Source organism: Pan paniscus, chromosome 14 (genome assembly GCF_029289425.2).
Source record: "Pan paniscus chromosome 14, NHGRI_mPanPan1-v2.0_pri, whole genome shotgun sequence".
NCBI classification, from domain to species: Eukaryota; Metazoa; Chordata; class Mammalia; order Primates; family Hominidae; genus Pan; species Pan paniscus.
The window spans coordinates 80,374,481-80,401,907 of NC_073263.2; the positions used below are offsets into that span (position 1 = coordinate 80,374,481).

General features: G+C 34.9%; 1 long non-coding RNA gene across 1 annotated transcript in view; it reads right to left on the reverse strand.

Annotated features, from left to right (window-relative positions):
• Positions 1–27,427, reverse strand: part of LOC130540722 (uncharacterized) — a 51,988-nt gene that overhangs the window by 10,171 nt on the left and 14,390 nt on the right. Inside the window, exon 2 of the long non-coding RNA XR_008954714.2 lies at positions 25,311–25,423. This is a non-coding gene — a long non-coding RNA (uncharacterized LOC130540722). The remainder of the gene's footprint in view (positions 1–25,310; positions 25,424–27,427) is intronic.

Below are 27,427 nucleotides of genomic sequence, written 5' to 3' on the forward strand. Positions count from 1 at the left end.
CTGCCCAGGCTCTCCTAGAAACAAGTCAGCTAAACAAATGAGGGCAAGGCCTGGGTAAAGATTTTGTGCAGGACCACTGCATTGTATGTGCAGGGAATCTGTTTTCTAAAATAAATTTCCTTACACTTTCCCTCTGTATAGCAATCTGTTTAAGCATCTCTGTTTCTCCACCATATCATGTGGGTTATGAATTATTATTTTTTACCAGAATATGAGCCAGCTTTAGAAACACAATCTAAAGGCCATCATTGGAGTCATTTGTGAAAACATTAAACAGCACCAGGTGCAGGGCTGACCCCTTGAGGACCACTACTCAATATGCCCCCAAGGCTGAAATTTAACCATTGATGACTTCTCAGTAGGGCCCTCTGACCAATATTACATCAATCAATAGTGTTCTTCCAACCCTACATCCCCAGAATCCCACTTGCTCTCTTTGGATCTGACTCCACTTATTAGTTATTTTACTCAGATAGGATAGCTAAAATGTTAAGGTATCTGCACAAATGATTTATAAGAATGAGTACATACTTATGTATGACTTTGTGTCAATGACTTACAAAGAGTACAGATTCAATTGCATGAAAGGCATCAGTTGGCTAGTGATATGGTTTGGATGTTTTTCCCCACCCAAATCCCCAGTGTTGGAGGTGGGGCCTGGTGGGGGTGTTTGGGTCATGGGGATGGAACCCTCATGAATGGCTTTGTGCCATCCTCATGGTAATGAGGCAGTTCTCGCTGTATGGGCTCAGACTGCCTTTGTTTTTTTCTTTGTTTGGTTTTTGTTTTTTGACACAGGGTCTGGCTCTTGCTCAGGCTGGAGTGCAGTCGCACAATCTCAGCTGGTTCACTGTAACCTCTGCATGCCTGGCCCAAGCCATCCTCCTACCTCAGCCTTCTGAGTAGTTGAGAAGTGTGCACCTTCAATGCCAGGCTAATTTTTGTATTTATTTATTTTTCTTGGTAGAGACATGGTTTCCCTATGTTGCTCAGGCTGGTTTCAAACTCCTGGGCTCCAGTGATCCACTCCTCTCAGCCTTCCAAAGTGCTAGGATTACATAACAATATACATTTAAGATTCCTTCTTCTCTTTGTGGTGCAAAATAATATTCCATCTATGGTGCATAGATACCACAGTTTGCTTATTCATTCAGGTGTTGAAGGATGTCTTAGTTGCTGCCAGTTTGGGACAATTATGAATAAAGCTAATATAAGCATTCTTGTGCAAATTTTTGTGTGGATATAGGTTTTCAGTTCACTTGGGTAAAGATCTAGGGGTGCGATTGTCAGATTATGTGGTAAGAATATATTTAGCTTTGTAAGAAGGTGCCAAACTGTCTTTCAAAGAGGCTGCACTATTTTGCATTCCCACCAGCAGTGGATAAGAGTTCTTGGTGCTCCACATCCTTCTCAGGATTTGGTGGTGTTAGTGTTTTGGATATTAGTCACCGTAATAAGTGTGCAGAGATATTTCATTATTGTTTTAATTTGCAATTCCCTAAAGAAATATGATGTTAACCATCTGTATTAGTCCATTTTCACACTAATAAAGACATACCCGAGACTGGGTAATTTTTATCTTTTTAATTTTTATTTATTTATTTATTTATTTTTGAGATGGAGTCTCGCACTATCACCAAAGCTGGAGTGCAGTGGCGTGATCTCGGCTCACTGCAACCTCCAGCCTCAGTCTCTTGAGTAGCTGGGATTACAGATATGTACCACCACGCCCAGCTAATTTTTGTATGTTTTAGTAGAGACAGGGTTTTGCCATGTTGGCCAGGCTGGTCTCAAACTTCTGAACTCAGGTATCCAGAGACTGGGTAATTTATAAAGAAAAAGAGGTTTAATGGACTCACAGTTCCACATGGGTGGGGAGCCCTCACAATCATGGCAGAAGGCAATAGGCACCTCTTACATGGCAGCAGGCAAGAGGGAATGAGAGCCAAGCAAAAGGGGAAACCCCTTACAAAACCATCAGATCTTGTGAGATTTATTCACTACCATGAGCACAGTATGAGGGAAACCACCCCCATGATTCAATTATCTCCCACCATGTCCCTCCCACAGCACATGGGAATTATGGGAGTTACAATTCAAGATGAAGCTTGGGTGGAGACACAGCCAAATAATATCAGCATCTTTTCTTATCCTTATTTGTTATCTGAGTATTTTTTTTGGTGAGCTGTCTGTTCAGATTTTTTACCCCATTTTAAATTCAATTTGTTTTCTTCTATTTTTTTCAAATTTACTTATTTGTTTTAAATGGACAGATAAATTGTATGCATTTATTGTGTACAACATGATGTTTTGAAGGATATATACATTGTAAAATAATTGAATCTCACTAATTAAAATATGTATTACCTAACATAGTTACCATTTTTATGGTATACTATCTACTATATAGTAATATACTATTTTAGCAAATTTCAACAATACAATACATTGTTATTAACTATAATAACCATGTTGTACAATAGAGCTTTTGAACTTATTTCTCCTATCTAACTGTAATTTTGTATCTTTTGAGCCACATCTCCTCAAACTTCTCCACCCTAACCACCCTAGTGTCTGGCAACCACCATTCTGCTCTCTACTTTTATAAGATCAACTTTTTTAGATCCCACATAAGAGTAAGACCATTATTAGCTTAACATGATTCGTGATGTTAAGCAATTTTTCATATACCAGTTGGCCATTTGTATGTCTTTCTTTGAGAAATGTCAGTTCAGGATTTTTGTCCATTTTTAATTGGGTGACTTATTGAGCTTTTAAAATTCCTTATGTTTTAAATACAGGTATTAATATTTTATCAGATGTATAGCTTGCAATTTTTTTCTCTCATTCTGTAGGTTTTATCTTTAGTCTGTTGATTGTTTGCTTTGTTGTATAGAAACTTTTTAGTTTGATGAATTCCCATTTGGCTATTTTTACTTATGTTGCCTGAGGTAATATTCAATAAAAATATTTCCTGGATCACTGTCATGGAGCTTGTATTAGTCCATTTTCATACTGCTATAAAAAACTTCCCAAGACTAAGTTTACAAAGGAAAGAAGTTTAACTAACTCACAGTTCAGCATGGCTGGGGAGGCCTCAAGAAACTTACAATCGTGGCAGAAGGTAAAGGGGAAGCAAGGCGCCTTCTTCATAAGGCGGCAGGAAGGAGAAGTGCCAAGTGAAGGGAGAGGAGCCCCTTATAAAACCATCAGATCTCATGGGAACTCACTCACTATCATGAGAACACCATTGGGGAAACCATCCCCATGATCCAATTACCTCCATCTGATCTCTCCCTTGACGTGTGGAGATTATGGGAATTATAATTCAAGATGAGATTTGAGTGGAGACACAAAGCCTAATCATATCAGAGACTTTCACCTATGTTTTCTTTTAGTAGTTCATTACATTTACATCTTTAACCCATTTTGAGTTGAGTTTTGTATATGGCTTGAGATGAGGGTCTAATTTTATTCTTCTGCATGTGGATATCCAGTTTTCCCAACACCATTTATTGGGAAAGTGTCTTTTCCCTATTTTGTGTTCTTGGCACCTTGCCAAAAATTGCTTGACCATAAATGCATGAATTCATTCCTAAGCTTTCTATTCTGTTCCACTGGTCTATATATCTTTTTATGCCAGTACCATGCTGTATTGGTTACTGTAGTTTTGTTCTCTATTTTAAAATCAGGTAGTGTGAGTCCTCCAGTTTTGTTCTTTTACTCAAGATTGCTTTGGCCAACATGCTCCTCAGTGACCCAAGGATCAATGAAGAAATTATGAAGGAAATTAAAATATTTCTTGAAACAAATGAAAATGGAAACACAACATACTAGAACCTATGGGGTACAGCAAAAACAGTACTAAGTGGGAACTTTTTTTTTTTTTTTTTTTTTTTTTTTGAGACAGAGTCTCACTCTGTCACCCAGGCTGGAGTGCAGTGGTGCAATCTTGGCTCACTGCAACCTCTGCCTCCTGGGTTCAAGCGATTCTCCTTCCTCAGCCTCCCAAGTAGCTGGGACTACAGGCACATGCCACCACACCTGGCTAATTTTTGCATTTTTAGTAGAGACGGGATTTCACCGTATTAGCCAGGCTGGTCTTAAACTTCTGACCTTGTGATCCATCCACCTTGGCCTCCCAAAGTGCTGGGATTATAGGTAGGGCCAGGAGCACTGGCTCACAAGTGGGAATTTTATAGCAATAAACACCTACACCAACAAAATAGAAGGACTCCAAATAAATAACCTAATGATTCATCTCAAGGAATTAGAAAAGAAACAAAATCATTAGAATAAAAGAAATAATAAAGATTAGAGAATAAATCAAATTGTGACTAAACTGTTCAAAGGATCAACAAAATAAAAAGTTAGCTTTTTGAAAGAATAAAAAAAATTGACAAACTTAGCTATATTAAGAGAAAAGGTGAGAAGATTAAATAAGACCAAAAATGAAAAAGGAGGCATTACAATGGATAACACAGAAATAGAAAGGATCATTAGAGACTATTATGAACAACTATCCACCAACAAGTTGGAAAACCTAGAAGAAATGAATAAATTCCTGGATACATACAACCCACCAAGATTGTACCACAAGGAAATAGAAAACTTGAACAGACCAATTATGAGTAATAAGATTGAATCAGAAATAAAATCTCCCATCAAGGAAAGGTACTGGACCTGATGGAGTCACTGCTGAATTCTACCAAATACTTGAAGAACTAAAGCCATTCTACTCAGAGTATTTCAAGAAATGGAAGAAGAGAGAATGCCTCCAAACTAATTCTACAAGGCTGGCATTATCCTGATACCAAAACCAGACAAAGTCATAATAAAAAAAATTACCAGCCAATATATCTGATGAACATGGATGCACAAATTCTCTAAAAAGTACTATCAAACAGAATTCAACAACACATTAAAAAGATCATTTGTCATGATCAAGTGAGATTCATCTCACGGATGTAAGGATGGTTCAATTCATGCAAATCAATAAACATGATACATCACATCAAAGATATCAAGGACAAAACCATATGGTCATTTCAATAGATGCTGAAAAAACATTCAGTAAAAGTCAACATTGCTTCATGATAAAAAAAAAACCCTCAACAAACTGGGTATAGAAGGAATATAACTCAACATAATAAATACCATATATGACAAGCCCACAGCTAATATCATACTGAATGGGGAAAAGTTGAAAGCCTTTTAACTAAGATCTGGAACAAGTCAAAGATGCCCACTTTCACACTTGTATTCAACATAGTACTGGAAATCCTACCCAGACCAATTAGGCAAGAGAAAAAGGGCATCCAAATAGAAAATTAATAAGTCAAATTATTTTTGTTTGCAATTGACATGATCTTATATTTAGACAAAACGTAAAGACTCCACCAAAAATGATCTTAGAACTGATAAACAAATTTAGTAAAATTGTACTATACAAAATCAAAATACAAAAATTAGGAGCATCTCTGTCAGTTAAGTGCTTAATCTGAAAAGGAAATCAAGAAAGCAATTCCACTGCAATAGCGACATAAAACAACAACCTAGGAATCAATTTAACCAAAGAAGTAAAAGATCTATACAAGGAAAGCTATAAAATACTGAGGAAAAAAAATTGAAAAGGACACAAAAATGGAAATATATTTCACACTCGTGGATTAGAAAAATTAATATTGTTAAAATGTCATTGATTAGAAGAATTAATATTGCTAATATTGTTAAAATGTATTTGGGTATATTTCTGTATACCCAAAGAAATACACAGATTCAATGCAATTTCTATCAAAATATCAATGATATTTCTTACAGAATAGAAAAAACAATCATAACATTTGTATGGAACCACTGAAGACCTCATAAAGACAAAGCAATACTGAGCAAAAAGAACAATACTAGAGGCATCACACCACCTGATTTCAAATTATACTATAAAGGTATAGCAGCCCAAACAGCATGATGTTGGCGTAAAAAGAGACACATAGGCCAATGAAACAGAATAGAGGACTCAGAAATAAGTCCATGCATTTATAGCCAACTCATTTTCAATAAAGATGCCAAGAACATACATTGGGGAAAGAAGTCTCTTTAATAAATGCTTCTGGGAAAACTGGATATCCACATGAAGAAGAATGAAACTAGATTTTCATCTTTCACCATGTACAAAAATCAATCAAATGAACTCAAAATTGATTAAAGATGTAAATATAGGACCCAAAGCTATGAATCTAATAGAATAAAATATTGGAAAGTGTAGCAGGACATTGGTCCAGGCAAAGATTTTTGGGATAAGACCTCAAAAACATAGGCAACAAACGCAAAAATAGGCAAATGGAATTATATCAAGCTAACAAGCTTCTGCCCAACAAAGGCAACAATTAAAGTAAAGAGACAACCTACAGATGGAAGAAAATATTTGCAAATTCTTCATTCAGCAGGGAATTAATAACCAGAATATATAAGGAACTCAACCCAATGGCCAAAAAACAAATAATCTGATTTTTAAAATGAGCAAAAGACCTGAATAGACATTTCTCAAAAGAAGACATACAAATGGCCAAAAGGCATATGAAAATATCCTCAATATCACTAACCATAAGAGATGTGCAAATCACCATTACGATGAGATATCACCTCACCCCAGTTAGAATAGCTATTATCAAAAAATGAAAAAATAACAAAAGCTGATGAGGATGTGGAGAAAGAGGAATGCTCACAGACCGTTGGAGGAAATGTAAAGTGGTACATTATAGAAAACAGTATGGGGTTTTCTGAAAAAAACTAAATACAGAGGTATCATATTATCCAGCAATTCCACTACTGGTATATATCCAGAGAAAATTAAATCAGTGTGCTGAAGAGATATATGCATTCCTATGTTTATTGCAGCACTATTCACAGTAGCCAAGATATGGAATCAACTTAACTGTCCATCAAGGGATTACTGGATAAAGAAAGAAAAAGTGGTATATATACACAATGGATTAATATTCAGTGTTTAAAAAGAAGGAAAATAGATAAACCTGGAGGATATTATGTTAAGTGAAATAAACCAGGCACAGAAAGACAAATATCACATGTTCTCATTCATATATGGGAGCTAAACGCCATGGCCTCCTGGAGGTAGAGAGTAGAATAGCGGCTACCAGAGTCTGAGGAGAGAAGCGGAAAGGAGGGAATGAAGTGAAGTTGGTTAACGGGCATGAAAATACTGTCAGATAGAAGGAATCAATTTCAGGCCTCAACGGTATAGTAGGGAAATTATAGTTAATAATAATTTATTATATAGTTTAAAAGAGAAGAATTTTAACATTCCCAACACAGCAAAAGATAAATGTTGGAGGTGATGGCTATCCTAATTACCCTGATTTTATTATACATTGTACACATGTATAAAAATGTCACATGTACCCCCAAACTATGCATAACTATGATATATCAATTAAAAAATACAAAAGAAGACTGCTTTGGCTATTCAGGGTCTTTTGTGGTTCCATATGAATTTTAGGATTGTTATCTTTCTATAATGAATGTCTTTGATATTTTCATAGGGATTGCATTGAATCTGTAGATCTCTGTGGGTATATGGAAACTTAAACAATATTAATTCTTCAATCCATAAGCATGAGGTATCTTTTCATTTATTTGACTCTTTTTCTTTTTTCTTTTTTTTTTAGAGATAATTTTATTTATTGAGAAATATAACTTGGCATTGCTGGTTTTCAAGCAATACAATTAAGATATTTGAGTCTTTTTCCATTTCTTTTCTTAAGTCTTCTCTTTTATAGATTTTAGTATAGAAATGTTTCACCTCCTTGGCCAAATTTATTCTGAAGAGTTTTTATCTTTTTTACATATTGTAAATAGAATTAGTATTTTCTTGATTTCTTTTTCAGATAGTTTGAAGTTAGTGTATAGAACCTCTACTGATACTTTTATATTGACTTTGTATCCCCCAACTTGACTGAATTCATTTATTAGTTCTCATAGTTTTTTCATGGAGTGTTTAGGGTTTTCTATATATAAGATCCCTGAAAACTGGGACAATTTATTCCTTTACAATTTGGATGCCTTTTATTTTTTATCTTGCTTAATTGGTCTGGCTAGGACTTTCAGTACAATGTTGAATAGAAGTGGCAAGAGTAGGCATCCTTATCTTATTCCTGATCTTAGAGGACAAGCTTTCAATTTTCCCCATTAAATATTACATTAGCTGCGAGATTGCCAATATATCGTCTTTATTGTGTCAAGGCACATTTCTTCTATACCTAATTTGTTGAGAGCTTTTTTTCATGAGATGATGTTAAAGTTTGTCAAATGCTTTTCCTACATCTCTTGAAACAATCATGTTTTTTTTCTTCATTCTGTTAATGTGATGTATCATGTTTATTAATCGGCATAGGTTGGACCATTCATACATCCCTGAGATAAATCTCACTTGATCATGGCGAATGATTTTTCTAATGTGCTGTTGAATTTGGTTTACTAGTATTTTGTTGAGGATTTGTGAATCTATGTTCATTAGTGATATTTTTTCTGTAGTTTTCTTTTTATGTAATGTCCTTTCCTGGCTTTGATATCAAGGTAATGCTAATCTCATGAAGTTAAATTTAGAGTATTCCTTCTTAAATTTTTTGAGGAGAATTTTAGAAGAATTTGCGTTAGTTTTTCTTTAAATGGATTTATAATTTAGGTATGAATTGGCTAAATTTAGAAATTAGCTATCAAGCCATTTGGTCCTGTGCTTTAATGGGTGACATTTTATTACTGATTCAAACTCCTTGCTCATTTATTGGTCTGTTTGAATTTTCTATTTATAATTTAGTCTTGGTAGGTTGCATGTGTCAAATAATTTGTTCACTAATATGTTTGTATATAATTATTCATAACAGTCTCTTATGATCCTTTGTATTTCTGTGGTATCAGTTGTAATAACTCCCTTTTCATTTTTTGTTTTATTTGCTCTTCTCTCTTTTTTTCTTAGTCAATCTAGATAAAGGCTTGTTAATTTTGTTTATCTTTTCTAAAAAAACAACCATTTGTTTCATTGATCTTTTGGATTTTTTATTAGTCTGAATTTCATTTATCTGCTCTGATCCTTATTATTTCCTTTCTTCTACTAATTTTGGAGTTATTTTGCTCTTTCTAGTTTTTTGAGATGCAACAGTAGATTACTCATTTGCATTTTTCTTCTTTTTTGATGTAAGCATTTATTGCTAGAAACTTCCTTCTTGAACTGCTGTTGCTGCAGTTCTTATAAGTTTTGGTAAGTTGTGTTTTATTTTCCTTTGTCTCAAGATACTTTTAAAATTTTGATTTAATTTCTTGATTAGCCCATTGGTTGTTCAAGAGCAGGATGCTTAACTTTTATGTATTTCATAAATTTTCTGAAGTTCGTAGAAATTATTGATTTCTAGTTTTCTACCACTTTGGTCAGAAAGGATACTTGATATGATTTCAATATTCTTACATTTGTTAAGACTTGTTTTATGGCCTAACACATCATCTATCACAGAGAAAGCTCCATATGCACTTGAGAAGAATGTGTATTCTATAGCTATTGGACAGAATGTTCTGTAAATGTCTATTTGGTCCTTTTGGTCTAACATGTAGTTTAATTTTGAGGGTTTTTAAAAATTGACTTTCTGTCTGGATGACGTGTCCATTGCTGAACGTGTGGTGTTGAAGCCCCCTACTATTATTATATTTCAGTCTATTTTTCCCTTCAAATTTATTAATATTTGCTTTATATACTTTGGTGCTCTAATCTTAGGTGAATATATATTTATAATTTTTATATTATTTCAGTGGATTGACTTGTTGATTATTACAGAATGACCTTCTCTGTCTCTTTTTACAATTTTTGATTTAAAGTTTTTTTCACCTAATATAAGTATAGCTATTCCTGCTCTTTTTGTTTCAATTTGAATGGAATATCTTTTACTATCTCTTCACTCTCAAGACTATGTGTGTCCTTACAGGTTAGTGAGTTCCTTGTAGGCAGCATGTAGTTGGGTCTTTTTTTTTTTTTATTCATTCAGCCACTATATGTCTCTTGATTGGAGAATTTAATCCACTTACATTTGAGGTAATTGCTGATAGGTAAGGATTTACTACTGCCATTTTGCTAATTCTTTCTAGTTGTTTTGTATATTTTAGTTTCTTCCTCTTTTGCTGTCTTTCATTGTTGTTAAGTGATTTTCTCAGTGGTATGTTTCAATTCCTTGATTTTTACTTTTGGTGTATCTACTATTGGTTTTTACTTTGTGGTTACTATGAGGCTTAAAAGAACAACTTACTGTTATAGCAGTGTATTTTAGGCTGATAACAATTTCATTTTGATCACCATAAGAAGCACTCTACAGTTTACTTGACTCCTTCCATTTGGAATTTTTGATGTTACAATTTATATTTTTTATATTGCATATACCTGCAGTTATTAATTAAACAATTTTGTCTTTTAATGTTTATACTAAAGGTATAAGTGATTTACATATCACTATTACAGTACTAGAGTTTTCTGAATTTGACTGTCTACTTACTTTTACTAGTGAGTTTTATACTTTCACATATTTGTATGTTACTCATTAGCACGCCTTTCTTTTACCATGAAGAATTCTCTTAAGCATTTATTATAAGATAGGTCTATTGTAGATGAACTCCCTCAATTTTTGTTTGTCTAGGAAAGTGTTTATCTTGCCTTCATTTCTGAAGGAGAGTTTTGCTATGTTTTGTTTTTTCTTCTCACCACTTTGAATATATCATCCCACTATCTCTTGGTCTATAAGATTTCTGCTGAGAAGTCTGCTGCTAGGCATTTTGGAACTTCCTTACATATTATTGGCTTTTTCTGTATTGCCGATCCTTAATTTTCAACAGTTTGATTATGTCACAGGATAGGCTTATTTGGATTGAATTTGATGGAGACTTTTGGCTTGCCTGCACCTAGATATTTGTATCTGTCTTCAGGATTGGAAAGTTTTCTGCTATTATTTCTTTGAGTAAACTGTTTTTAAAAAAAATCTCAGTTGTATTTGTTATAACTCCCCAGTTTATTTTGAAAACAGTCTTTTCTGACATATTCATATAAATTTGAGATGAGTTATCTCAGCATACACAGACATCTTCTATATTTTCTATAATTTTTAAATGCTGATGAAAGAATGCATATTAACATATCAATATTTAAGCATGCCAACATAATAGAACTTTTCAAACTTTTTTAATTAAGTTTTTTAACTAAGCGTATTCATATTTGACACTTTGACATTTGGGTTACATGTGCTTGTAAAAAATAGGTGTATTCCTCAACTGACCATAATGAAAATCAGCATGTAAGTATCATTCTTTCTTAATTAAATTTTCAGGGACAAAGTGGTTTAAATGAGAGTAAATAAGCTGAACTCCTCATGAAATAAACTGGACAAACAAAAATCAAGAAGTGTTAGAGGTATTAAAGGTTAATTTAATAATCTTTTTCTCTTTCATATCCTTTATGTATTTATTTATTTATTATTTTTTTGAGAAAAAGTCTCACTCTGTCGTCCAGGCTGGAGTGTAGTGGCACAATCTTGGCTCACTGCAACCTCCGCCTCCCAGGTTCAAGTGATTCTCATGCCTCAGCCTCCCGAGTAGCTGGGACTACAGGTGTGCGCCACTATGCCCGGCTAATTTTTTGTATTTGTCATAGAGACAGGGTTTTTCCATGTTTGCCAGGCTGGTCTTGAACTCCTGAGCTCAGGCACCCCGCGCAGCCTTGACCTCCCAGAGTGCTAGGATTACAGGCATAAGCCACCATGCCCAGCCTCATATATTTTAAATATATAAGTGTTCACCATGGGTGTTTATGAATTAAAATATTTCTAATCTAGACTGTGAGCTCCTATTGATGGGGCTAGTGTTATGCAATAAAAGGCCCTGGGACAAAAAGAGAGAGATGGCTCAGTAGACTAGATTATTTAAGTCTCAGTGGGCTTAGATCTTGACCTGCACCTTAAAGTAATGTTTTACTTCATTATGTTTGTTTCGTTGTTCTATATGTTGTTTGTTTCACTATTTTTATAGATGAGGCAAAGTGGGAGGTTCAACTAGTCTAATATACCTTATCAACTCTCTGAGTAAGATTTTTATTTATTTTTCTGCCAAGCACACTGAATTCCATCTACAATTCTTTTAAGATAAGAATCACTAAGTCAACTGGAGAAACAGCTGGGTTCTTGAGCTATGGAACATTATTACACTTTAGCATGTTGTCTGAGAAATGAAGCTCCTTAGTGGTGCTTCTCCTGGTACTTCACTGAAATATACATACTCTCAGACCATGCTGCAAGATGGGGCCTTACTTAGGCATTTGAAACTTCAAAGCAAGTGAATGCCCTCTTGGCTAGCCCTTTCTTTCTTCTTACAATTTCTTTGGGGTTTCTACCCACTTCTGGTTCCTCTCTTACAAAAGCCTCCTAATGCTTCTTCTTTTTTCTCCCCACAGTGGGGCTTGATGGACACTAGTCCAGAGTCCAAGACCCTAGCAAGATTAAAAAATATTGACTCTGAGAGTTTAAAACAAGCCTTTAGCAACATAAGTACTTTGTAGGAGGAGAGAGACTATTTAACTTATGTATTGGTACATGGGTTATAACCTACATGGTACACATATTAGTACATTGGTTAGTGCATTATTACATTAGTTCTAATTAGTAATTAGTACTAATACATGTACTAATATACTAACATACATGTATTATTACATGGGCTAAATAGTCTTTCTGCCCTGGGAAAAATCAGTAAACATAAATACAATTGAATTTTGTGTTAAATACAAGTTGAACTTTTCATATCTTGCCTCTTTTCTGCTACACAGCTATTCAATCTGCATAGCTTGAGAAGGTCACCAGTTTTGATCTGCTCCCTTTTGCAGGATCAAGCAGAAATGCAAATGGTTCCATTTTCCTTCTGGATCATTCTTGCCTCATCATTGTTCAATATAAGTCTCTGCAATGATTAAGAGTTCTATATCTATGGTTATCAAACACTTGATATATAGCTAGTGTCACTGCAGAGCTGAATTTGTAACTTTTATAAGTCTAATAAATTTATTTATTTATTTTGAGACAGAGTCTGGCTCTGTTACCCAGGCTGGAGTGCAATAGTGCAATCTCCGCTCACTGCACCCTCCACCTCCCAGGCTCAAGCGATCCTCCCATGTCAGCCTCCCAAGTACCTGAGACTACAGGCATGTGCCACCATGCCCAGATAATTTTTGTATTTTTAGTAGAGATGAGGTTTTGCCATGTTGGCCAGGTTGGTCTCGAACTCCTGGGTTCAAGCGATCTGCCCAGCTTAGCCTCCCAAAGTGCTAGGATTACAGGTATGAGCCACCAAGCCTGGCTGAATCTAATAAATTTAAATTTACACTTAAATAGTCACATGTGGCTATCACGTTGGAAACTATCACATTGGAAAACATAGGCTTAGGTGTTCTGGAAAGCAACTTAATAGCATGTATCAAGAATCTGAAAATATTAATATTCTTTTAATTCAAGAACTATATTTCATGGTAAAATAGTAAAAGATTCCTATTCAAGAACGTGTATTTTAACACTTGCATTCTAAACAAAATTGGAAGAATCAGATAAGTTATGATATATTCCATGGCTGTTAAATATTGGTTTAAAATGAAATTTAAATACATAGGTTAATGCCTATGTTGTTAAGTAAATATACATGGATTCAAACTTTCCATAATGTTATCCCGAATTTATATATGTGTATGTGTGTGTGTGTGTGCGTGTATACATAATTAAAGATATATTAAAGAAAACAAACCAAAAAATTAATAGCTTTATTTTTAAAATAATGAGCAGTAAATGATTTTATTCTTTACATTTTTCTTGTAATTTTAAACTTTTATATACAGAATAGGAGTTGCTTTTTAAATGAAAATATCCCCAGTAAACATTATTCTTAAAACAGTTGTAAGTAATATAGAAGACATGAAAGTAAAAATTGAGACAAGAGCATTGTATTTTAGAACTAGAAGGTAAGCGATAGAAGTTGAGAGTGCAGATTTAGGTAGACAGTGTCAGAAGTTGAACAAAAGGGATTGCAAAGTGAGTAGGGAGGAAATATCAAAAGGCTCTGTTTCTTTGGAAGGTACAGCTCTGAAAGGAAGGAGGAAAATACATCATAATCATATCATATCAAACACTTGATGTTTTGAGTATCTACTAGGTATTGTACTTGACTTTTTACATGTAACTGACAAAACAATTAAGTATTGTAATATCCATTGTAATAAAACTCCTAGTTTTATTATTATAAAACATAATAATGAAACCTCCTAGTTTTCTTTATTATAATGGGCATTATATTAGTTACTCAAATTACTCAGAGAAACTGAGTAAATTGGTCTTGCAAAAACAAAGCATCTGCCACTAAAATTTGGTGACTTTGTACTATGCTCCACTGTCTCTTACAGGATGAGACTAGTAAGGTCAAGTGAGTGGTGGTTTTTGTTGTTGTTTGTTTGTTTGTTTGTTTGTTTTCCAGCTAGTGCATATCTATCTAAGCAAGGAGCAGCAAATCACCATGGCACGTGTATACCTATGTAACAAACCTGCACATTCTGCACATGTATCCCAGAACTTAAAGTATAAGAATAATCAAAAAGAATCACACGGCACTGTGCTCTCTTACAATACATATTTCATTTCCTCATCGGTAGGGTGGAATAGCTAATACATGAGGATGGACTCCCACCAGCCTGGATTCAAATCCCTCTGCTCCACCTTGTACCCTCTGCATGACTGTGGGTAGGTTACTTAGCCCTGCCAGCCTCAGTTCCCTCATTTATCTAGTGGAGATAATATTATCTACCTCAAGAGCTGTTACAAAGATTGGGAGGACAATATATATAAACACACAATGCCTGGCAGAAAAATTACCCTGATGCACAGTGGATGCAGTTATTGATACTGTTTTTGCTGTAATATTGCTGAGGAGTTGCCCTGGATATTTTGGAAGTTATAGAGCGCAAGTCTTGAATCTGTTATCATTTTTAAAATGTGTTATATTTTACTATGCAAATATAAAATTTTTGTCACTGGCTGATTCATTCTCTCAACAAACATCTCTGAATCCCAACTGTGTGCCCAATACAATACTAGGAAATGGAGATGGAAGAATGAATTAGACATTGGCCCTCTGCTAAGAAGCAAGTGGAGAGACATTTATGTACAGTGCTTAAAGTGGTGTAGTGGATGCTCTGCTACAGATAGGTGCTTACTGCTAGGGAAGCTTGAGGGAAGTAACACTCTGCCTGGGGTGGTGCAAAAGGCATCAAAGAGAAGGTGGCTTTTTAGAGTAATAATACCTAACACCATCTTCCACAGTCCATGAAGTGTACTGAGAGTTTCACATATTTTTTGAATTTTCTCTTCATTGTATAATTCTGCCTCCTATCACATGACTCTCTACAGGAAGTTGCAATATAAGCAAATCTCCTCATATGCTATTGAGAAAAAGTGAGGGTATGGGCTTCTCCAAGTGTATTCTTCTATGGGAAGCTACCCCTCATAGGCGCTACCTAAAAAGAATGCTGTAGTCAAATATATTTGAGAAATAAGTAATGCTTTTGCATCTTAGAGTACTGCAGTGTATGGTAACATTTGCAGGTTCTAAGAAGACTTGTTGAGATTTTTTAAACTCAAGACTTCTCCCAAATAGCAACTACAATTGGAAAAATAATAACAATAAATACTTCAAAGAACTAAGGTTTGTGGAACTCTGTGGAGGTGCTGATTTAGGATATATCTCTACCTTCTAAACAAACATCTGTATAAGTTGCAGAGTACTCTTTTTCACAGGGAGAGGCATGGAGGATGGTGACATCAGGCATATATTTTGGAATATTTCTAATGAAAGTGACACACGCTTGGCATGGTGGGAATGGTAGAAGCTGAGCAGTTAGTGAAATAGCATAAAGTACAGAACCAGAAAATGGCAAAGCTGTAGGAGATTGTATTGTTTAGAAAAGAGGGGAATATGCTGAAAGTATAAGTTAAGCCCTTGTGAAATTACAGAAGGATGATGACATTACAAAGTTTTTAGAAAAGATATACACAACTACTATTACACTAATACAAAAGAATATACTGTTTATATTTTTTGCTGGTTATACTCTATCTTAAACTATTTCTAATTAAAATTTCTCTTGTTTATTTCCTCATATCCTCCAATATTCCAACATTTGGTTTTATAATATTATCTGTTGATTAACAAGCCTTTTGAAATCATTAAAAAATATTTTAAGATTACAGTATTTCTTTGCATGAGTGGTTTTCAATGATACTGTGGTCGTGACCTGAATTTTCTTATCAAGTATAACAAATCTTCTCTGATGTCTGGTTAATTATTGCAATTTGATGAATACCTGTTTAATGAAGTTGAAGTGATTCTAACACTTAGGTTTTACCTTAATATTGTTATGTAAATGGTTCTAGAAGATGATAAAATGATAAAAAGGCATATTCCAGGGATGCCCCTTTATTCTGATTCTACCTCTTGCACCTTGGCTCTTTAAGTTTTCTAATTGTCATCAAATCAGCACTTCCAGGAGGTAGTAAATGCTCCATTGGATGATGCACACATCAAAACTTTGGTCACTAGCTTGAACACACAGGCCCTCAAAGGAAAACATAAAAGGCCAGAATGGGGGAGATGGATTTGACTACATAGCAGCAAAGCATATTCCAGGGCTAAGCACCAGGTGTGGTCTGGGATCCTTCGATGGTGTCAGTGCTGGAACAAGCTTTGCCAGACTCAGGGAGAGGATTCCTAGGCACTAATGAGTAATTTGCCTCCACTGGGAGGAAAGGGGGTTACAGACAGTCAGGGTCAGAAGTGTTCAGGGATCTGCTTTCTTTTTCTGTCCACTGTCAGCCCAGGTTTTATAATCCACATCTCCTGTTTTCCCATACTACAGTAACAACAACAACAAAAAAAAACTAAGGTTTACTTTTTAATTAAATGTAGTACCACTTAGGAAGATGTATGTTAATCTGAGGCCAAATCTGCCGCCCTCAGCTTTACAAGATGCTGGCCCCAGCAGAGCCTGTAAAGCTCTCGATAAGAGAGGCGAGGAGCAAGGTGCAGGTCCCTCAGCGATAAACTCCTGACTCCAGCATTATAGGTCTTTCTGCTGGAATTGAGTTCTACATCTTACTCGATGGGTTATTGTCACAGATGAGTAATGAACGCACCCTTCCTGAGTCCCGGGGTGCAGGAGGCAGTCGGTCAGGCCACAGGGAAGCCCAGCTGCAGGCCCGCGGCGGGCAGATAAAGGGAAGGCAGTTAAAGGCACAGGGACACCGGTGACTGTTCAGAGAGCAGCCACAGGACGGGCCTGTTGGCTGGGGCAGGGAGTGGGTGCATTAATCACAATGTTCCCTGGGTTAATGGGCAATGCCGAGAAAGCAGCCTGGACCCGCAGAACAAAGGCAGAACATGATGAAGAGGGCACATTTGCCAGCTGAGGGTTTCCAGGGTTGGTTTTTGGAAGGAGAAATAAAATAAATAATAGCTACCATGAGCACAAATTGCAGGTGGAAGGCATGATTAGGTAGCAGGTTGAGGTAGCATCCTTTGCAAAATGGGTCTGGATATACTTCATTTGGATGTTTGATTTCCTTGCAGCTTCCTAAGGAGCTCAGCTCAGGGGTGAAGGGCATCCTCTTTGAGGAACAACACTGCAGGCTCGATATGAGTTCTAGTAAGTGGCTGGTTGGCTGGTTGTAATTTAAAAAATAATGCTGGAGGTAACTCCTGAGATATAACAGGTGACATAATTAACTATAGTTTTAAAATCCTTATTTGCAATGCATTATATATTATTCTTAAAATTACAATTTCATTGATTTATCAAATAGATCTTCATTTTTTTAAAAAAGAGTAACCTAACTAGCGTGGCTCCCCTTGACTGTTCCTTCCTTCCTGAGACAGATAAGGAGAGAAAAAAAGAGAGAACATCCTTCCAGCCAAGAGCAGCAAAACTTTAAAAGCAGAAATGAAAATATATGACCCAACTATTTCCATGAGCTTAAAATACTCCACAGCTTTCAGGAATAATGATTTAGAGGGAGGTAAACCAATTGACATTTTCTTTTGTATTTTTATAGCAATTGTATTGGCCCAGTTGATGAGGTGATTTATTTAAATCATTTTTATTCAGAAAGATTTTTATAATCTCCTTCACAGTTTTCAAAATAATAGCTTTAATGGTTGTTAGAAAAAGTTTTAAGTCAGAAATTTTGGGAGAAAAAGGAAGAAAGGTGGAAGCAAGTACTAAGTAGAACAATTAATTCCAGCTGGGCCAAATAGGCAGAACACAGTTTCTATTCTGTCAAACCAGGAGCATCTCCTAAGTGTCAGGCTTGAGTGGCACCACGTGATGAGCTTCCTGTCTAACCAGTCACTTGGACCGTAGTAGGAACAGTATTTTCTTTGCAATGGTGAAATTGTATTAGAGATAGCTAGTGGCCTGAGAGAGCTATGTTTTCATTTTCATTCAGTTTTATTTTTAAAAAATTTACTTGCTTCTGACCGGACGTGGTGACTCACGCCTGTAATCCCAGCACTTTGGGAGGCCAAGGTGGGCAGATCACGAGGTCAGAAGATAGAGACCATCCTGGCTAACACAGTGAAATCCCATCTCTACTAAAAATACAAAAAATTAGCCGGGCCTGGTGGCACGCGCCTGTAGTCCCTGCTACGCTGGAGACTGAGGCAGGAGAATCGCTTGAACCCAGGAGGCGGAGGTTACAGTGAGCCGAGATCGCGCCTCTGCACTCCAGCCTGGGCGACACAGAGAGACTCTGTCTCAAAAAAAGAAAAAAAAATTTACTTGCTGCTTTTTCACTTTTAGTAACTTTAGTATAGTAATATTCCTTCCCATCCCTAAATTCTATGCTTATTAAAGTGGCAGCATATTAGAGACATCAAACTAATTTGTCAGCAAACTTAAGAATCTAGTTCTGCTTTGCCAATTGCTAATTGTTTGGGCTTTGCAAGCAGTTTCATTTGAGGGTAAAGGAGATCTCCTTTTCTAATTGTAAAATGTAGACTTAGCAATAGAGTTTCATTGATTTTTTGCTCCTTCCCCTCAAATGCAATTAAACTACAAAAATCTTCCTGTTGCTCTATTTGCCTTTGAACAAGGGATTCAGAAATCTACATAAAAAGTTATAATGAATTAAAGTATGCTACGTGTTCCATTAGTAAGAGTTATACTAAATTCATGTGTGTAGTATATGAGATGAAGTACCCTAGTGGCTCAAACAGGAAAATCTTAGATTTTTAGATAATAACAACAGAGCATTCCAGCAACTGTAAAATTAATGTATCAATTACAATAAATTGTGGTTCCTAATTTGCAGGAACTTTAATCATGAATAGGAAGAGTAGATACTTGGGAATTATTTATCTATGTAGATTTATAAATTCATAGATATATAAATCTACCATACATAATTATATATATATTTTATATATATAGAACCAAAATACTTCTCTTATAATGTTCAAATAGAGTGTATAAATTTATATATTATATATATCCTATTTGAATATTATAAAATAATATATAAATATAAATACATATTTATATATATATTTATGTATTTATATATAATATATAATATATTAATATAAAATATATTAAAATTTATTAAAAATATATAATGTAAAAATATATAATATATAAAAATATATAAAAATATATAATATATATAATATAATATATTATATATAATATATAATATATAATAAAAATATAATATATATATTATATATAATTATATATAAAAATATATATATATATCCTATTTGAACATTATTTATAAGAGAAGTATTTTGGACCTATACCCAAATTTGAAGAAAGTATTTGATTGGAACCATAACCATATTTCTCCTGTGATTTCTTCTTGAAGCCTATCTGGGAGATTCTTGCTTATTTCCTGACTGCAGGAGGACCCTCACTTATCATTGTGATACAGTGACCTGAGTCCAAAGCAGACCCACCTCCTTCACAACAGGAGGGCATGAGTTAGAATGTATCCTCTGTGAAGAAATACCCAGGCCTTTATGGGGCTGCAGAACTCTCCTAACTCCTGGGTCATCATCTGGATAAATATATTTAGTTTCCATGCATGGTCCTAGAAATAAAGGAAGTGAACCAGAGGGCTCATAGCTGCTCTCATTTCAGAACAGTTGACTGTCCATTATTTAGAGGAAATCAGGGAGTCCTATTTTGAGCCAGGAAAGAGGTGATTGAAGGAGTACATCATGATTTGAATAATCAATTCTGTTACAGGATTCAATTCTGTTAGTTAACCTTCAACCCTCAGCAGTACCCCAATAGGCATAGGTCAAATGAGTATTAATGAATGTTTTTCTGAATGTGCGATCTGAGTGGGTAGGATCATCATAGTATTATCAGTTTTATGCTAAAATTTTAGATTTTACAAATGGCTGAATTGGCTTAAGAAATGTACAAAATGCATAATCTCCAAAAGAAAAAAAATACCCCCCCTAAAAGTAGAAGAATAAGCCTAAAATCCTGGACAGAATCCTCAAAGTCTAATTTATTATAAATAAATAAAGAGATTGATCATGGATGAGAACCAAAAAATGTTATTTAGCTTCAAAACACGTCTAATATGTGTGTGTGTTTGTGTATGTGTGCATTTTTCCACATTAAAATTTGCTCCTATGGTGTTCATTTTGAATCCTGTAGAAGTATCAAGAAGCCAACTTCTTAATATATTAAAGACTGATAAAACAGATATAATGGTAGCAAACTTTATCATGTATTAAAGACAGATAGGATGGTTATAATCATGGAAGGCATGCATGATTGTTTATTTTTTGCTTTGTAAAGATTATATTGGTGAGAAAAAAAATATTCTGGACTGAAAATAATTCCGATGCTCTGTTTTCTAAAATGAGATTCTTTTTTAGAGTTTGCCGTGGTCTGTGCCATTACACATTTTGATGCATTTGAAGTGCTTCTAGAAAGAAACCGAGTTCTTGTTAGAATTTAAAACACAAGGATCCATTTCTGCCTAACAGTCTTGTAGTTGTACATTCCCTGAAGTGTATCCCATCTGCTTTTGGGAGCTCTCATTGCAATATGCAGTGATTGCAGGATAAGCACACCATTTTCCTGTCAATACTTTCCTATTAGCCTCCTGGATCCATACATCATCATCTTGCTGGCCTGCAGTTTGCTTATCTTTGTCTCAGAGGTTGCCTTTGATTTATCTAACACCCAAGCTAATGAGGCATGGAGCCCAGGGTGGCTCCAAGGATAATGCACTCCTGTATAAAAATGCTTAAGGAAGGATCAAGTGCTAATCCATTATAGACTAAAAGGCCTTAGTCCTTCAACAAATGTTGTATTTCTTAATCGCTAAACTAAGACTATAATAGCTCCCCCTTAAGCTACTACCATCAGTAAAACCACACAAACTACATGCAATTTACCAAAAGAACTAAAAATTGGATTTTAATCTGTGCTTCCAAAAAAAAGCCAAAAAATAGTTTCTATCTTAGCAACAGTTATCACCATTATTTGACAGCATTCTTATGCAAGAATAAGTTAGCTTTAATATTTAATTTACAGTAATAGTTTTATATTCCCTCGCTGGGACCTATGTTTTTCTAAACACAAAAGTAACAGAAGCTACAGTGTTACTGTGATATGGATAAATCAAGCCAACCATTTCAATAATGGTGGTAATTACGAAGTGTACATATCCGAAATGTACCGAGTGGTTAGGGGTTGTTTAATTAACAGAAAAATTTCAATATCATCAGCAAGTGTGTTGGTATCACAAAAGCATTGTTAAGAATGTATTTAAAAATGGTAATGATTTTCATTATTTTAGTTATACACAATTTAGCTATAGAAACACTTTTCACTAATACACCGTGGATTCTACTTCACTGCAACAACACAGCACAACATGAAGAAGTAAGTGATTGAATTTGGTCAATGTAAATAACCAACCTAGAAATATAGGTCCAAAATATTTATCTTAGAAATAATGTTTAAATAGGATATATATATCTATCTCATATATACATATATAAATCTACATATATAAGTAATTCCCAAATTTTTCAGTGTAAAGAACCTTGAATTCACTCTACAGAGATTTTCTTAAACTGTTTTGCTTTTTCTATTAATCATTCGCCATAAAATTAAGATGCAGAAGTTTCTTCCCTTTATAAATCTTCTGCCAGTACTAGGATCAAAACTATTTTAGAGAAACAGAAGAGAGAAAAAGGAGAGGAGGAGAAAAGAGAAAGGAAGGGAGGGAAGGAAGCAGAGAGGAGGAAAGAAAAAAGCTAGTCGGTAACTAAACTGTGGCAAAAGTTCAAAGAGAAGAAAGGCTCACTCAGAAACGTGCAACAATAAAATCCTTCGCCCACTGGTTCACTCTGTGCCCCTGAGGACCTGACCAAGGTACTAAGTCCCTTTATTGGTCTCTAACCAATGTTATTGAGAACCAGGGTGGAATTTAATAATGTGACATTATTAGGAATTGTTATTGAAATGTAAATGATCTTCAGTTCATTTATTTAAGTCACATAAAGAACATAGTTTAGAATGAAAATTACTTATTGATTATTAGAGCAATTAACAGAATAAATTTTAGTGCTGGTATTAACATTTTCCTAAAGTCCAAACTGTTGCTGCTTAAACTCAGCAGGACACTTAATTAGTCTGGGACTCAAAGATTATCTTTTTTGAGAGAGTTACCTTTAAAGGATTTTTTTAAAAACAAGAAATTGATTGCCAAAATTACTCTAAAATATCCGAACTTTCAAAATTTTGGCTTTTAGTAGGGGGAGAAACATCCCAGAATAAGATGGAGCTGCATAGACATAATTGCATAAGTAAAGGAATAGAATATTCTAATTTTGCTTTATTAAAAGAAACTTTGAAGTCTATTAAAGTGGAATCTGTAATGTCAATTTCCTTTTTTTCCGTTTTTGCTAGTTTCTGTCAGTCAGCATCATTTGACATTTTAGGGGTTGACTTTTCTTAGTTGTAATTCTTTCTTTCCATTAGTCTTTATTTTAAAGATAAGATCAGTTCTTAGAATACAGCTTTGTCAGAACTTGAACATCTTTTCGATGGCTTTCTAGATGTGATAATGATGTATACATTTACATATAAAAAGGTGTATAATAGGCTGGGCACGGCGGCTCACTCCTGTAATCTCAGCACTTTGGGAGGCCGAGGCAGGCGGATCAAGAGGTCAGAAGATCGAGACCATCCTGGCTAACACGGTGAAACCCCGTCTCTACTAAAGATACAAAAAAAAATTAGCCGGGCGCGGTGGCGGGCGCCTGTAGTCCCAGCTACTCGGGAGGCTGAGGCAGGAGAATGGCCTGAACCCGGGAGGCGGAGCTTGCAGTGAGCCGAGAAGGCGCCACTGCACTTCAGCCTGGGTGAAACAGCGAGACTCCGTCTCAAAAAAAAAAAAAAAAAGGGGTGTATAATAAAGATAATTCGGTGCATAATTCAACACCCAAATCTTTGAGATTTGCTTGAATTATTTTGATGTCACCGGCAAAGCTGCTGTTTTTTTAACCTATATTATTGCAATTAGCCTCATCCCAGTTCACCTACCATTGTGTTGTACTAGAGACTTTTCAAAGGGAATTTCTAATTTACTTAACCTGTTAACTGACATCACTATTATGTAGTCTTAAACGATATTGTAAAGTCCGAGTGAGAATTTTGACTAAATTATTGTGTTAGTTTCTTGATGTTGCCATAGTCAAGTGGCTTTAAAAAATAGAAATTTATTCTGTCACACTTCTGAGGGCTAGACGTCCTCAAGGCGTCAATAGGGCCGTGCTCCCTTGGAAGTCTCTAAGAAAGAATTCTTCCCTGCCTCTCCTAGCTTCTGGTGGCTCCTATAAATCCTTGACATTCATGAGCTTGTAGATGCATCACTTTAATCTGTTTGTCTTCACGTGGCCTTCTCTGTGTGTCTCCTCTGTGTGTCTCCTCTTATAAGGACACCAGTCTTTGGATTTACAGCCCAGTATACTGGATCTAACCCAGTATAAGCTCATTTAATGTGAATATATCTACAAAGATCCTGTATCCAAATAAATTTACATTCACAAGTATCAGGAATTAGAACATTATCATATCCCTTTGGGGGATACAGTTTAATCCACTTTAGTCATATAAATAATGATCCTTACCTTCCACCTGCTTCATTTATAATAGCTACTGTGTATTGAGTGCCTATCATGTGCCACTTTGAATGCTTTTTTAAACCTATATAAAAATATGCTATAATTCCAATTGCACACAAAGAAACTGAGTTTTAGATACCTTACCCAAGACCAAAAAGCTTGTGAATGGCAAAGCCAGTATTTGAATTGAGCCCTTTTCCAAAGCCCATACACTTTTTCCTGTGTGATCTTCATGAATTAAAGGGAACGTGAAGTGCTTATATTCGGTTTTGTGGTAGACTCACTCTAAATAAAGATGAGCTATATATGTAAAACTTCATATGTAATAAAAGAAAGCAATGTATAATCAAATCCATGAATGAACACCACACTGAATACAGACCCTAAATTTGGAGGTACCCTGAAAGACAATGGTATCACTTGAAGTTTCCATCCAATGTCCACTTTTATCGTTTCAATGTTACTGCATATTTTAAAGACATATATGTTAAAGGATATTTATAAAGCAGACCAGTGAAATTTGTGAGGTTGAAATAGCTGAACAGATATCATTTCGGAAAGATCTTACAGGGATAATTTTAGACATGGGCACTCTGTTTATATTAATATGTGTTGTATTTTCAAATTGCTATGGTGTAAAATTTCTAAATCAACATTATGCATGCTGATGCTTCAAGTACTTTATGAAAACAGTTTATTCTATCTCCAAGTGAAAAAGGTAGAATAAATTTTTTGTTTGTTTTATTTAACTTTTATTTTTGTTGTTGATATATTTTGTTAAAACACACCAATCAACCAACTGTTTGATTGGTGTTGACAGAAACCCGCAGACAAGTTATGAGAAGAGGGGTGCATGTGCAGGTTTGTTACATAGGTAGACTTGTGTCATGGGGTTTTGTTGTACAGATTATTTTATCAACCGGGTATTAAACCTAGTACCCATTAGTTATTTTTCCTGATCCTCTCCCTCCTTCCACCTCCACCCTCCAATAGGCCCCAGTGAGAGTTGTTCTCCTCTATGTGCTCACATGTCCTCATCTCATCATGTAGCTCCCACTTATAAGGGAGAACATGCGGTATTTGGTTTTCTGTTCTTGTGTTAGTTTGCTAAGGATAATGGCCTCCAGCTTCATCCATGTTCCTGCAAAGGACATAATCTCATGTAAAATGAGTTTTAAACATTATTTCCTTATTATACAATTATTATAAACAAAATATTCTTATGAGACTGTGCATTTGTTTGGTTATTATAGGTAAAAATGGGCATTTCAAAATTCTATTTCTTGGCCATTTACAATTATTTTTTGCCTGTTTATGTTCTAAGCTCTTTGTGTAATGTGTATGTTGAAGGGATGGCTGGTTTTTTCCCTGCATGTTTTGCATGAACTCTTTCTACATTAAGGATATTAACCATCTGTCTAGACCTGTTGCTTAATATTTTTCTATGCTAACCTATTTCCCTTTAACTTTGTTTATGGTGCTTTTATCTTAACTCTCCCTCCCCATTTTAATTCTTATGTAATCAAAGTTGTTGTTTTGTTTCTTTATGGTTCTCTTTTTAAGGTCTTATTTAAAAAGTCATTCCATACCTCAAGGTTATATAAGTATTTTTCTAGTATTTTTATGGTTTTAACCATTGTCATGATCTTCTTCATAATTATTATTTTACATTTCAATATTTGATCCATGTGCTGAATGATTTCATTCTCATTAAGTACCAGGAGGAAATACTGTTCTCCTTAAGTAAAGTAGCAACTATGATCTGCCAGACTAGAGAAAGATGCTCCTTGCCAAGACTCTGCTCCTGCTGCAGAGTCTCACTGAATCTCAGATTCTTCTGCCTGCATTTAGTAACACGAGATAAAACCCATATGCTGTCAAATTGCTTTCCTCATCCTGGTCTCAGTTTCTCTATTATTGAACTCTGAAGTATTGCACTTGTTTCTAATTCTTCAGAAGTTATTGTCCATCAAACAACTGCCCCTTGATTGTGCCATTTATTAGTTAAGAGTACTAGTTCATGTTTAATACAACAGATGAGGAGAAATTATGAGTGCTTAGCATAGCCTCTGAGCCTGTTTGCTAATGTATAAAGTGGAGATGACAATACTCCAGGTTGATATGAGGAATAAATAAAATGATTTATGCAAAGCAAATAAGAGTTGAAATTACTATTAATGTTATTAATATTTTTCAAGTCTGATAAAAGATTTGGCTTTGGGGAGTTTTTAATATCCACTAAGTTAGGGCTTATTTTTTGGATTTCAATTATCTGTACTAACTCTGTTCCTATTGGAGGGTTAATATAGATCATGTGGGGACATTGGTATTTAACTCAAGGAAACTGGATGTGTTTACAGTAGCTAAATAAAGTAGGGTTTGATGAAAAAAATGAACTTTAAAAAATTCATCTTGGGGCACAGCCACCAAATACTATTATCTAAAAATGGTTGGAACAGAGAAGAAGAACAATAATAACCTAAATACTTGAAAACATCACCTAGGGACACTTAGAGAATGCTTCAGTACATTTTATTTTGCAATATTTAGTGTTTTATAACAATTTTCTTTGCATTATGTGTTTCAAAAGATAGAATGCAGATGGCATTACAATTTATACCTTTTTCAATTTTATTTTTTAAGAACTGAATTGCAAGATTGAATCAGACAACTTAATCATCTTCTTAAAGACTAATAACAAAATAGATAAACCAGGTGGAGAATATAAACTACTTCATTCACTGGAGCATATACAAATTCTTAATTTTACTGGAAATTTCATTTGAGTCAGCAAAAACATACAAGGGCTTTGTTCTCTGAACCAATCCAAGCACATTAAGTCAATAGCAAACAATTGAGCAACTGTCACTCTCCTGTAACTTCATCTATCAGAAATAAGCTTTAATTACAGTCTTCCACAGCGCTTATTCAGTATTCTAAAACTACAGTTATTATAAAAGGATATTGTCAGAGGTGAGTAGGATTTATTAACTTATTATTTTTATTAATCTTATTTACCAGCAGGCTTCATTGCCCTTCACAACCCTTCAGAATAAAAACTGTCTCAGATCATGCTGGAATCTTTTAAAGTTTATTCACTACACCAGGAAAATCTTAATTTCATAACTCATGTGTGTGTGTTTGT